Consider the following 13,097-nt stretch of genomic DNA (forward strand, 5'->3'; position numbering starts at 1 on the left):
CTTATTTTTCCTATGGAGTTAGTCACATATAATGATGATTGCCACAAGTTTTCTATTTTTTTTATTTTTTTGAATTACTTATGCTCAACCCTAACTTTTGAAAACCGTACAACCTTGTTCGTGATAGCCAAGTTTGTGAAGGTTTTTTCATGAAAAACTCCATAGTACAGATTTCTTATTTTTCCTATGGAGCTAGTCACATATAATGATGATTGCCACAAGTTTTCTATTTTTTTTATTTTTTAATTACTTATGCTCAACCCTAACGTTTGAAAACCCCATCAAAAACCCCTCAAAACCCCGCACCTGTCCGGACCATTGGATCGCCGTGAATGAACGATCTGGATCAGGCAGTAGGGCTACGTCAGCGATCCGCGGGCTGTGCTTTCATTGGTCAAAGTTGTGAAGCAACTATGTTTTATGTTTTGGATTATGAAGCAACTATGTTTTATGTTGCTCCATAAATTCTGAAATTTTACCAGGACATTCTCCTATCCATATCATTGTCTCATGCCAAAATTCAACTCAATGTAGCTAGTAAATATTTCTTGTCAAATTTCCAAAGTTTCTTATCCAAAGGAAGCTTTGTGAAGCAAGTGCTAGCTAGGAGTGTTCAAATGCGTTGTAACTTTGCCATCATCTCAAAATGCTCAAATAATGCCTCTTCTACAAATTTGAGCATCACTCCTTCAACCATGTGACCATAGCATCAAATCTTTTTCTCTAGTCATTATTTTGGATTGTGAAGTAACTATGTTTTATGTTGCTCCATAAATTGACAAATTTACCACGACATTTCCTATCCATATCATTGCCTCATGCCAAAATTCAACTCAATTTAGCTAGTAAATATTTCTTGGCAAATTTCCAAAGTTTCTGATCCAAAGGAAGCTTTGTGAAGCAAGTGCTAGCTAGGAGTGTTCAAATGGGTTGTAACTTTGCCATCATCTCAAAATGCTCAAATAATGCCTCTTCTACAAATTTGAGCATCACTCTTTCAACCATGTGACCATAGCATCAAATCTTTTTCTCTGGTAATTTATTTTGGATTGTGAAGCAACTATGTTTTATGTTGCTCCATAAATTGACAAATTTTACCAGGAGATTCTCCTACCTATAAAACCTCTCTAAACAAATGTTGAGCTCATTTTATTTAGCCAATTATTCCCAGTAATTCTTCTAAGATGGCAAGTGACCAGAGCATCACTCCTTCAACCATGCTGTGTGAAGGAAGTGCTCGCGGGTTAGCTCGCTGGCGAGTGTGTGTGTTGAGTCTGAGCTCAAGGAAGGGCGTTCGAGCGCCGGAAAAACCACCTCGTCGTGTCCCTGTTCTTCTTCCTTCTCCGATCCGACAAGGTGTTTGTGCACCGGGGAACCCTGGGCGTTGTCGTTCTCGCGTTTGCTGGTTGTCTCCGGTGATCGCCGGAGCGTGGCGGTTCCATTTTTGTCCTAACATTTGGCATCAGAGCTAGGTTGAGAGCGGGAGGTCGCCGGCCATGGCGCTCGTGCCGTACTCTGGTGGATCGGGGACTGCGATGGCGACGTCGGTCCCCTTGCTCACGGGTGCCCCTTGCTCACAGGGGAGAACTTCACCACCTGGGCCATCAAGGTGGAGGCCGACCTGGATGCCGCTGGTCTCTGGGAGGCGGTGGTGCAGATGTGAAAGTTTGCAGATGTGAGTGGTGACTTCCGTGTATTCCTCGAGCTCGAACTCGAGAACAGAGGAAAACAGAGGGTGCTCTCACCACAGCCGCCGACTCGCCGAGAACGAAAGCGTCGCCGCTGCTGTCACCCAGAACATTGGCGGGAGGCCGAGCTCGAGCTAGACATCACTCGTCGGCGACGCGCTTCCTCGTCGGAGAAGAGGAAGAAGAAGGTGGGGGAAAGGAGGAAGGGCAAGCAATGGGGGGAGGATGAGCTGGCTCGGGTCCGGGCACGCTGATGAGCACGACCATGCTTATGTGGATAAGTTGTGGGTCCCGCACACATGCGAGTAAGTGGTGGGTCTCATGTTGATGTGGATAACTGGTGGGTCCCGCGTGTCATAACTTAACCCCATGAGTTTTGCATTTCATGATTAAACAGAGCCATGTCGCATTGCAGCTATTGTTTGCTTCAAGGATGTCGCACCAGAGCAATTTTGATCAACAACGTTGCACTGCTTCCATTCCGCGTCAAATGTGTCTGCACAGGAGCTATTGACCCCACCCATAGAGTCATAGGTAGGATTTAGTTCTTTGGGAGGGGTTTTCCCTTTCCTTTTTCGTTCGCACAGTGGTGGATTACTGGATTTATTAGTGCGATGCGCTTAGACGCTCACAGTTCGGCACCTTTGATTTTAGAAGAAAGATCGTGAACCCACGTTGAGGGCCGAGAACCCCACTCAAAATATGAAATTCCAACATGATTTCTGCGTAATTTTGGAAACAAAAAAGTGCCAAAATTATGTGAAATTGTACAAGCGTGCCCCCACTTATAATAGTTTCTAGGTCCATATGTACAAGCTCTGTCCTTTCCTCAAGAACGCCGGCCTGTTTCATTTCCGCGATTTTCTATTTGAATGCATTCGAAACTTTTTACTGTTTCTTTGTCTGTGCAGTGCACCTGAAAGTTAAATCTAAGATACTATTTCTGTTAGTAATTTCCTTTGATGGGTTATTATTAGTTTTATAGAGTGTTATCTTTCTGTACCAAATATTTCTGCCAAGTGCATGATTATGCTACTGTATGCAAGAGAAGAGATTGATGAAGATCGCTTCTGATGTAACTGTTCTGTTCTTACCAAAGATTGAATAAAGTGTTCTGCAAGATAGTACATTTTACAAGAAGAATTGGTGGTTTCATATATCAACTGCTTGTATTCTCTACTCTTATTGGCAGGATTTGAGTCTGGAATAATATGTGTCCTCACTCGAAAAAAAAAAGAGAAATAATATGTGTCCTCTGATGGAGTCCACTTCTATTTGCAAAGTGGTGCTGATTAAGACTGTCTGATGTATCTGTGTGTTCCGTGCTTATTGTGTTATTCATTTACTGTTGCCTTACAGGATTGTGTTACACTTATGAGATAAATAAATAATAGAATTAAAGGAAGAACTGTCAATTTTGTATCGTACTAGGATCACCCATTGCCATGTTTCTTTGTTTTTCTATTAGTAGGAGAAGTAAAACACCCATGGATGCACTGCAAAAATCCAAGGCTTTGTGCCTGAAGCGCAAACCCAATGATGATTACTTGGCGAAAAACAGCAAGTCCCGTCGTATTGAAATTGAGAATGTATCTTCTAAGGTGCACGGCGGATCCTCATCGGGTTTACCTGCTCACTGTTGAAATAATCCAAACACTAGTGGGCAGAAGGTGCGGCGACACGCCGCACCCGAGTTTAAGCCCGTCATTTAGCAAATTTGTTTTTTATGTAATATTTATTTTTATATTTTTTGATAATTTTATCTTTTCAATTGGAAGAAATTGTAAAAAATTGTTCGTCATAATTATTGGTTAGCTATAGTTATCGTTTACCCATTATTATTTGTAGAAAGTGAGGTAATATTAGGTGTCGTGCAGGGGAGAGCCCTGGCCATAAATTAGAGAAATGTTTTTTTGTAATTTTTGTACTTTTTAATTATTTTTAAAAGGGGGTTTAGATAAAGATAATTTTGAAAAAGGCGGGGTTAAAAAAGGGGGAAAACACATGACATTATTTCGTTCTAAAACTCAACGAAAAGATTAAAAAACAAGAAGCACTGTTTAACGAAGGGTACTGTTCATGTTTTAAAACGTGGGGAAATGTTTTTTTTAACAATTTAATTTTAATTTCGGAAAAGGGGGAAAATACAGGGAACTATTTCGTTTTAAAACTCGGGGAAAAGGGACAAAAAAATATATTACGAAAACACTGTTCATATGGGGTTACTATTCGTCGGGGCGTTACTGTTTGCAGGAATTGCTGTTCATATCAAGAAAGCACTGTTCGTACGGGGTTACTATTTTGTTTGTAAATTTATCTTTTTTATTTTGATTTTGAAGAAGAGGCAAAAATTGTGGGAGTATTGTTCAGGAGAGGTACTGTTCATTGTAACCATAGTTTATTGTTTGACCGTAATTACTATTTACAAAAAAGTGATGTAATGTCTGTTTCATTTTTTTTGCTAATTTTAAATTTTGAAGAAGAAGGGGAAAAATTGGTAATTTTGTAATGTTAACAATTTTAATTTTAAAGGAGAAGGGGGAAAAGAGAAATAATATATGTTTTCATTGTTGTTGGGAATTTTATGTCCTTGATTTAAATTTTAAAAAAGAAGGGAAAAAAGAGGTAAGTTGTTCATTGAGGGGGGGGGAGGTATTGTTCATGATACTCGTAGTTATTGTTTGATCACCATTACTATTTTGTAGAAAAGTAATCATTTAAATTATAAAAAAGAAGGGGAAAAAAGAGGTAGACTGTTCATTGGGGGGGGAGGTATTGTTCATGGTACTCATACTTATTGTCCGATCATCATTACTATTTTATAGAAAAGTAATATATTTTTTATTTTCATTTTTTTGGTATTTTATCTCTTTAATTTTTAAAATTGGTGTAATATTTGTTTTAGAGCTTGGGGAAATGTATATTTGTAAATTTTAGCTTTTCTATTTTAATTTCAAAAAAGAGGGGAATTTAAAAAAAAAGGGTTATTATTCATCGCAGTTTTTTTTGTATTTTATCTCCTTAATTTTAATTTCAAAAAAGGTGTCTTGCAGGGGAAAGCCCTGGCCATAAATCAGAGAAATGTTTTTTTGTAATTTTTAACTTTTAATTATTTTTAAAAGAGGTTCTAAATAAATATAATTTTTAAAAAAGGTGGGGTTAAAAAAAAGGACAAACACAGGGCATTATCTAGCACTGTTCATACGGGGTACTATTTGACGGACGCATTGTTTAATGAGTGTACTGTTCACACAGGGGTTACTGTTCGTCAACAAAACATCGAAAACCAGTGTTCATACAGGCTTATGTACTGTTTGCTTGGGGACACGTGGCGTGGTGAGGGAGAGCCTCGGCCACAATGGCAAACGCACGGGAGGAGCCGCTGCTACCTTGATTTAAATTTTAAAAAAGAAGGGAAAAAAGAGGTAAGTTGTTCATTGAGGGGGGGAAGGTATTGTTCATGGTACTCGTAGTTATTGTTTGATCATCATTACTATTTTGTAGAAAAGTAATCATTTAAATTATAAAAAAGAAGGGGAAAAAAGAGGTAGACTGTTCATTGGGGGGGGGGAGGTATTGTTCATGGTACTCGTACTTATTGTCCGATCATCATTACTATTTTATAGAAAAGTAATATATTTTTTATTTTCATTTTTTTGGTATTTTATCTCTTTAATTTTTAAAATTGGTGTAATATTTGTTTTAGAGCTTGGGGAAATGTATATTTGTAAATTTTAGCTTTTCTATTTTAATTTCAAAAAAGAGGGGAATTTCAAAAGAAAAAAGGGTTATTGTTCATCGCAGTTTTTTTTGTATTTTACCTCCTTAATTTTAATTTCAAAAAAGGTGTCTTGCAGGGGAAAGCCCTGGCCATAAATCAGAGAAATGTTTTTTTGTAATTTTTAACTTTTTAATTATTTTTAAAAGAGGTTCTAAATAAATATAATTTTTAAGAAAGGTGGGGTTAAAAAAAAGGACAAACACAGGGCATTATCTAGCACTGTTCATACGGGATACTATTTGACGCACTGTTTAATGAGAGTACTGTTCACACAGGGGTTACTGTTCGTCAGCAAAACATTGAAAACCAGTGTTCATACAGGCTTATGTACTGTTTTCTTGGGGACACGTGGCGGGGTGAGGGAGAGCCCCGGCCACAATGGCAAACGCACGGGAGGAGCCGCTGCTTAGCAGCTATAATACAGTAGTGTATTCCTTATGGTTAAGTTAGTTTCCATGTACTAGGAGTACATGTTCACGTGGTGGATATGATGTACTAGTTTGTCCTTAGTCAGTTTAGGCTAATGGTGGCCGGTGATTAGGCTAGGTGTACTACGTTAGGAAGTCTTGGCTGTGTCCATGTTGAGTCCGGTTCGGAGTAGTATAATTGGTACTGGTTAGAGGCCGAGTTCGGTTTGTGCTGAAGTCCTAGCACCTATAGATTGGGTTTGTGTTGGTCGGTGTCGGCTTCTGCATTATATATATGCAGCAGGTCTACGTGAGTTTTGTACCGTGAAAAATATTGAGGAATATAAAGAGAGAAAAGAGGGGCGTGACATGTGCCCTTGGCTATAAGTTTTTCTGCGCGTGTGTTCGTGTGATTTGATGTGATCGATTCTCAGGGTGAAAAGCCAACACTCACAGTTGTCACAGTCAACCTAACCTTGCTAATGATTGTGTTAATTACCTGAAAAGTGGAGCACCAAGTCGTGTCCTGTTTTACAAACAAGGTTCATGGTGCGATTTTCCACACAAAATAGTCACATCCATCGTTGATGCATTCGAAGGGGGCAAATCTAGTGTAGTTGTTGTGTTGGATGACCAGCTTCTCCTTATTGATTTCTTATCAATGACCTTGGTGAACCTAAAGACGAGAAAACAACGATCTGTTGCATGGCTTGATGGAACTAACAACTGGTCTTTTCCCTCGTCATTCTTTGATGAGGAAGTTGACGAGTCCTCAAAGTTGGGAAGAAATGTCATTGAATGTGCTGCACAAGATTCCGTTGGGGGTAATGTTATCAAGTCTCCATCTGATGTGGCGAACAAGCTATGCTTGAAGCCAGCCCTCCAGTTTTACAGAATTCTTGTGCTTTAGATATTTTGCGTAAGAAGATTGTACATGTTGAAAGAGGTAGCGAAAGCTTTCTATTTGTTCAGAACCTTTTCCTCTCTGGTATGGGTTCATTTGCAGTGCCTAATAACATCCTTCATATTCATCGGTACTCTCCAAAGGATATCCCTGCACAGTGTAGACTTGAAGCTTTTGAGAAACAATTGAGATTGGCAGGACAGAAGTCTGGCAATGCAAATGCAAAATATGGATGGCTTGGATCCGGAAAGCAAGACATTGTTGGTGTTATAGTTAATGGTTTTGTTAGCACTGGAAAAAAACACTCATGATACTGCAATGGCCGACGGCATTTATCTGTCACCTGAAAACCGTGCCTTTACAAGGTTGTCATTTCATTGTATAGTTTCAATGGTCTGTTTTAGTTACACATTAGTGGATGTTGCATAACATTTTATTATTTGGCAGTGTTGGTCTTTGTGATGTTGACGAAAAAGGAGTACAGTATATGTTGTTGTGCTGAGCCATATTGGGCAAAACAGGAGTTAACAAACCAGGTTCACAGGAGGAGTTTCTAGGCATATATGATTCTGGCGTTGATGATGGCTCAAACCCAAACTATTATGTGATCTGGCCATCACATCGAAGCACTAATATTTCTCTGGAATACCTTATAAGTTTCGGGCTTGCTCCAAAAGTTCAAGGTATGCTAAGACATTTAGTGTTGAATTTCTTATCATGTATGTTTACATGAGGAGGATAAATGAGTGATCCACTTTGATCGTACTTATTTACAGAGTATTTTAGTAGCTTGAAGGGTTTATGGTTGCGCTCGCCTCCAGGTGAAGTGAAAGTGGATCCTTCTATTCTTCAACCAGTGAGTCACCTGAACTCTTATGTACTCCCTTCGTTCACACATATAAGATGTTTTGGATATTTGAATATGGACTACATATGAACTGAAATGAATGAACAAACACACTAAAACATGTCCATATACATCTGATTCGGAAAAAAATTCGGAACATCTTATATTTATGAACAGAGGGAGTACTTCCCAATAGGAGCTAACATGTTATAAGCATACTGTTCGCTTGGTTGTGTCTTTGTGTGTTAGGAATTTTTGCTAGAGTGTGTTTGTCAAATTTTAACTTTACTTCCAAGTACTGCTCTCTGTGCCTTCTGTGTTGAAAAGCACTTGTAGTGTGTAAGCTAATAATTCTCCTATTGATCTGACATCTATGACTTGTATGTAGGTACTGTGTCAAACTGATGAAGGGCCAACGTCTCCAGGGATTTCATTCAGGTTGCTCTTTGAGACAATACAAGACAGTATATCATCTTTACAAAGAGAATTGCTCTATCGCCACTATGAAGAGTTGAAGGTATTGCCTTCTTGGCAACTTTTACTATTTTGTTGTCAATTCTTACTGAATTTTGCAGTCAGTTTGCTTCTGGCTATTCATTCAACTGATTTTACTACACAGGAAAATAAGATTACTCGTGATGAAATGGTCAAGAAAATGATGATAATAGTTGGAGAGAAATTACTTCTGGATTCATTGACAAAACTTAAATACAGTGTAAGTTACTTCGCGGTATACTTTATCTGAGTACACATTTGATGAACCATATACTAAGAGTAAATTACATAAGATTGGTGTACAGAGTAATGTTTATGATGTGTCTAATATAATTGCTTAATGCCTATGAACAAGACTTTTTGGTTGCTGGCCAAGCATATCAAACCTAAGTTAGCTAAAGATTGGCTTGGCACAAAAGTGTGCCAACTGAGAGCCTCAAGTGTGTCCACATTAACTAAAATAAGAGTACGACACTAGGGGTTTGGGCTAAGAAAGTGGGGCAAGCCTTTGGAGGTTTGTGCCTATTATATTTCTGAGACTAAAAGAGTATCGAATATTACTTTTGAGACGTTTTTAATAATTCATAGGGTAAATGTTCCGAAGTTATTATTAGCTTTTTTTTGTAGTGCAACTACTACCTCTGTTTCCCATGTTGGCCCAAATGACAAATCAATTGTTTAGTGATTGCGATATTTCCACTCTCCTTTTATTGCTGCCAAAGAGGTTGTATCATGTCATTATCTACTTTGTGTGTATGCCATTTCAGTAATTTTTCTTATATTTGGTGATTCCTTGTCTGTGGACGTTGAGGACTTGGACAAATGTGGCCAAGCACGTTTCTGTTCTTAACATCTTCCCTCCTATTGCAGCCATCTTTATGGTACAACTCTCCTGCAAAAAATACCAATTATCCTACAACACTGGGATCTGTCGGCATTGGGACAAGTACAGATGTTGTATCTGCAACTCCTAGTCATGATGGTCTAGCACCAAGTGTACTTCGCGAGAATTGTGAACCTGTGAATTCCACATGTGATGGTTCTCCTGTGAATGCGGTCCGAGGACAACATTCGCCCACTCCAAGTATGTGTTCTGAAAGCTCTTCATCCCGCTGTACTAACAGCCAAGATCCTTCAGCACCGATGGTGGCACCTCTAGGTCGTGATGCCCTTGTGAGCAGTGCGTTTGTCAGTTTTAATGGCTTGGATTATTCTGGGCCAAGCATGGAATATAATGGCCATGATCCCCTCGCACGAAGCTGTTCTAAAGGCCATGATTCTCATGTATCAGGACCAACACTTGGAAACTCTGCATCTGTCAGTATGGAAGGCCTGCATTCTGCTACACCAGGTACGACACCTGAAGCCCATGACGCTCTTGCGTCCAATAGGGCACATGAAAGCGTTGCTGCAACTCCAGGCGTAGCATGTCAAACCTATACTTCAAGTATTTGTGCACCAAGAAGTATGGCACCACATCTCCGTGCGCCAAGAAGTATGGGTCCTGAGCTCTGTGCACCAAGAAGTATGGCACCACATCTTCGTGCGCCAAAAAGTATGGCGCCTCACCTCCATGTGCGAAGCAAGGTGCCTAAAGTTCCTGGAAAAAAGACCATGCCTGAAGCCAACTATTCCAGTACAGCAATTGTTGTTCCTGTGATCTGTAAACCTCGTGTTTTACCAAACGAGAACAGTCATCCTACATCAAGCAAGGAGTGCATGGCATCAGTTTCAATTCTGCAAGGCCCTGATTGTCCTACAAATCGGGCAACGAAACTGCAAAACACTCCCAACCTGAGTATGCTGCTTGGAAATCTTTATTTCTCATGCATCTCAAGGGATGCATTTTGCATCTTTCTCTCTCTACTGATTGGACCTTCTTAACGTTTGTATGCAGAAAATGTGGCTCTAAAGAATCCAGCAGCACGGTGTGGGTCAAACAAGAGCCTCCCCAGGATAGGTGTTGACGGTGCAGCAGGTAGACTCTCATCACTCCTCCCCACTCCCTACCCCTCCCCTTCCCCCTCCCAACCCTAGCCTCCCGCTCCTCCCCACTCCCTCCCCCTCCCTTCCCCTCCCAACCCTAGCCGCCCAACTCCCTCCCCCTCCCTTCCTCGCCGCCGCGTGAGGCAGCCTCCAGGCAAGTCCGGGGCACCAAGGATCGTGGTGGCGGGGCCTTGGCTGCCCTGCCTCTGCGTGGGGAACTCCGGATCTGGAGCGACGGCTCCATGGATGAGGACGGTGGATCTAGCGTTCGAGTCACGCGGGCGGCGGGATCCAGTGGTCGTTGACGGTCGACGACGGCTTCTGCGGTGGTCGGTGCACGCGATCTGGTGCATCCCCTCCTTCGATGTTCGGTGTGCGGGATAGCCTGGTCGAACCGCGCTTCCTTGGGTCGCGGGTTCTGTACAGGAGGCACCGCTGGTGACGGGGATCTAGTTCGGGCGAAATCCCTGGTCGGCTATGGCCGGCCACGTCGACGACGACGCCTGAGGGCGCCGTTCCCCTCCTTGAAGGCGTCGGTATGGACTGATCCCCTCACTTCCCCTTCCCCTAGGTCTTTCGGGCGAAAGCCCTAACTTTGCTGGATGGCGGCGGCGCTCACGGCGTCGTTCCCTTCTTGAAGGCGTCGCTTTGAGAATCTTGGAGCTGGGTGGTGCTTGTGGGTGGTGGGCGACGGCGATGGTGCGGCCCTATCCTAGTATGGATCTACGTCCGCTGCTTGAAGATGGACTCGCTAGGTGGAGGTCGTCGTTTGGCGTCATGGTGGCGTCGATGGTGGAGGCACCTGCCAAGGCTGGTACCTCAATCTTTTCTGAAGATGAACCAGTGGAAGATGGTGACGGCGACACATGTGAGTGCGTCAGACCGGTTTGTGCCCTTGACCCGGTACGTGGCTCTGTCGGGGCCTCCGGCTTTAGATGTTAGGCTTAGGTGAGAGGTCTGGGTATTTGACTCAGCTTGCACCCTTCATCATATGTATAGGAGTAGCGATAAATGTTGTCAAGATGACGGATTCAGACATATTGTTGTACTCCATCCGTCCTAAAATAAGTGTCTCAACCTTATACTAGTTCTAGTACAAATTTGTACTAAGCTTGAGACAGTTATTTTGGGACGGAGGGAGTACTACTTTGTAAGGTCCTCAGAAATAATCAATAAAATGGTCGCATGCATCTCCTAGATGCAGAGACCGAGACCGAGGGTCATCCTCCTTTTCTAAAAGAAAAAGTAGACTCATCACCCTGTCTGGCTGTTTGGCTGCTTGATGAGGCCGGGCGCAGCACCCTGGTATGGTATGATGTGATGCTAGTTACTGTCTGAAATGAAATCCATCAATAAACTGAAACTTGTTTTATCTTTTGTCTTCCACCTTCTCCTTTGAATGCATGCGTGCTTGAATCGAATCGAATCAAATCGATGGTGTCTTCAAGCACATGCTCAGCAACTCTAAGAGAAAGTGTACAAGGCAGGTAGTTTCGCTTCCACCATATGATTGCAAGCCGCCGCCTGCTGCTGGTGAGTGGCGACTACTGGTTTGGCAGAGCATCTGCAAGAAAGAGGTTTATTCATGTGAGCCGGACGGACGGTATAGGGTCCGGTTCGATGCCTTCATCAACAAAAGCCCATGGACAAAGATTCGTTTCCATTTCCATTTGCATGTTTCTTTTTTGCCTTTGTAGGAATTTCCATGCATGCTCCAAGTTCACTTTCTTTTCTCTTTCTCTGTTTTTAGAGAAACTTGAAGTCTTCTGAGTGGAACTTTGGCGTCAAAATGGGCAGGATGTCTTTGCAAACTTGTAGGCAATATCGCAGAGGAAGCCGAGCACAAGTGCCCCAGGTGCGGCACGGCGTTGGAGCATCGCAACTAGGCAGCCTACTGTACGACAGCACCAGCGCCAGTGGGGAAACTGGGAAAGGCAGCAAAAGGACCATGTTTCCAACATCTGCCTGCCACGTCACGTCGTAGCGCCACTACGGCACTACCAAATAACGGCATCCATATCTCCGGCGAGACCTCTGCTCAACAATGCTCGTCGGCATCTATCTATCTATATATCTCCATTCCATCATGGAATGGAAGATGCTGCTCCGGCGGCCGGCTTTTGTGTTCTGCCGGCTCAGTGCGATAGCATTGCGTGTGCACGGTCGACAACATCCACCGTCGACACCCGAAACACGGAACTCGCCGTCGGCAGGGAATTTTCTCCGGCGCGGGGGCAGTGGTCTTGTCCAGCTCTTGTTTCGCTGCTGGATGATCGTCTCGCTCGCAGCCGTGCAACCACCAACTAGGATGCCATGTGCGCATGGTGTTCTATATATTGCACCGAATATTCATTCATTCATTGCGATCTCGTAGGATCGAGCACACCATCAGGTCGCCTTAGCCCTTGGATCCACTGAACAGATCTTCTGCTATTATTTTGAGCTCATCGAGTTTTCTTGGCGATGCAAACTTCGTCTTGTTGACCCTGATGCTTTATTAATTACTGTCCCTCGCAGATCTTTGTAGCTGGATTAGCCGGCCGTTGTATACAAAGTTACAAACCTCAGTGCCATTCTTCAAACTTTGCACCACATAAAACTGAAAGCTACTAATAGGTCCGGTGTTCAAGCTTCGGTTTGGCTGCTTGATGCATTATGAAATGGAGGGAGTATGTTAGGGCAACTTCAATGTACCGACCCGAACGGACAACGTTTTTGTTCGCTTTTTATTCGTTTGGGTCGGCCATCCGTCTGTCCGTGTTCATTTCTTTAAATGAATCAATCAATGCATTCAACATAAGCAAGTGGAGGCAACATTGTGACAGTAAAATAATAAAAAAAAGATGGGTGAGAATGAACCAACGAATTAAATAAGTAAAGAAAGGTGAGTGGGTGGGCGGGTGATAAATGGGTCATGCCGGACACACCGAGGAACGACGCAGATACAGAAAACGTCCGTTTTGTGTCCGTCTGTGATCTAAATATGACT

General features: G+C 42.4%; 1 pseudogene; it reads left to right on the plus strand.

Annotated features, from left to right (window-relative positions):
• The first annotated feature begins 3,175 nt into the window (after positions 1-3,175).
• LOC123408412 lies at positions 3,176-12,092 on the plus strand (annotated as a pseudogene).
• The last annotated feature ends 1,005 nt before the right edge of the window (positions 12,093-13,097 follow it).

This window comes from Hordeum vulgare, chromosome 7H (genome assembly GCF_904849725.1).
Source record: "Hordeum vulgare subsp. vulgare chromosome 7H, MorexV3_pseudomolecules_assembly, whole genome shotgun sequence".
Taxonomy (NCBI): domain Eukaryota; kingdom Viridiplantae; phylum Streptophyta; class Magnoliopsida; order Poales; family Poaceae; genus Hordeum; species Hordeum vulgare.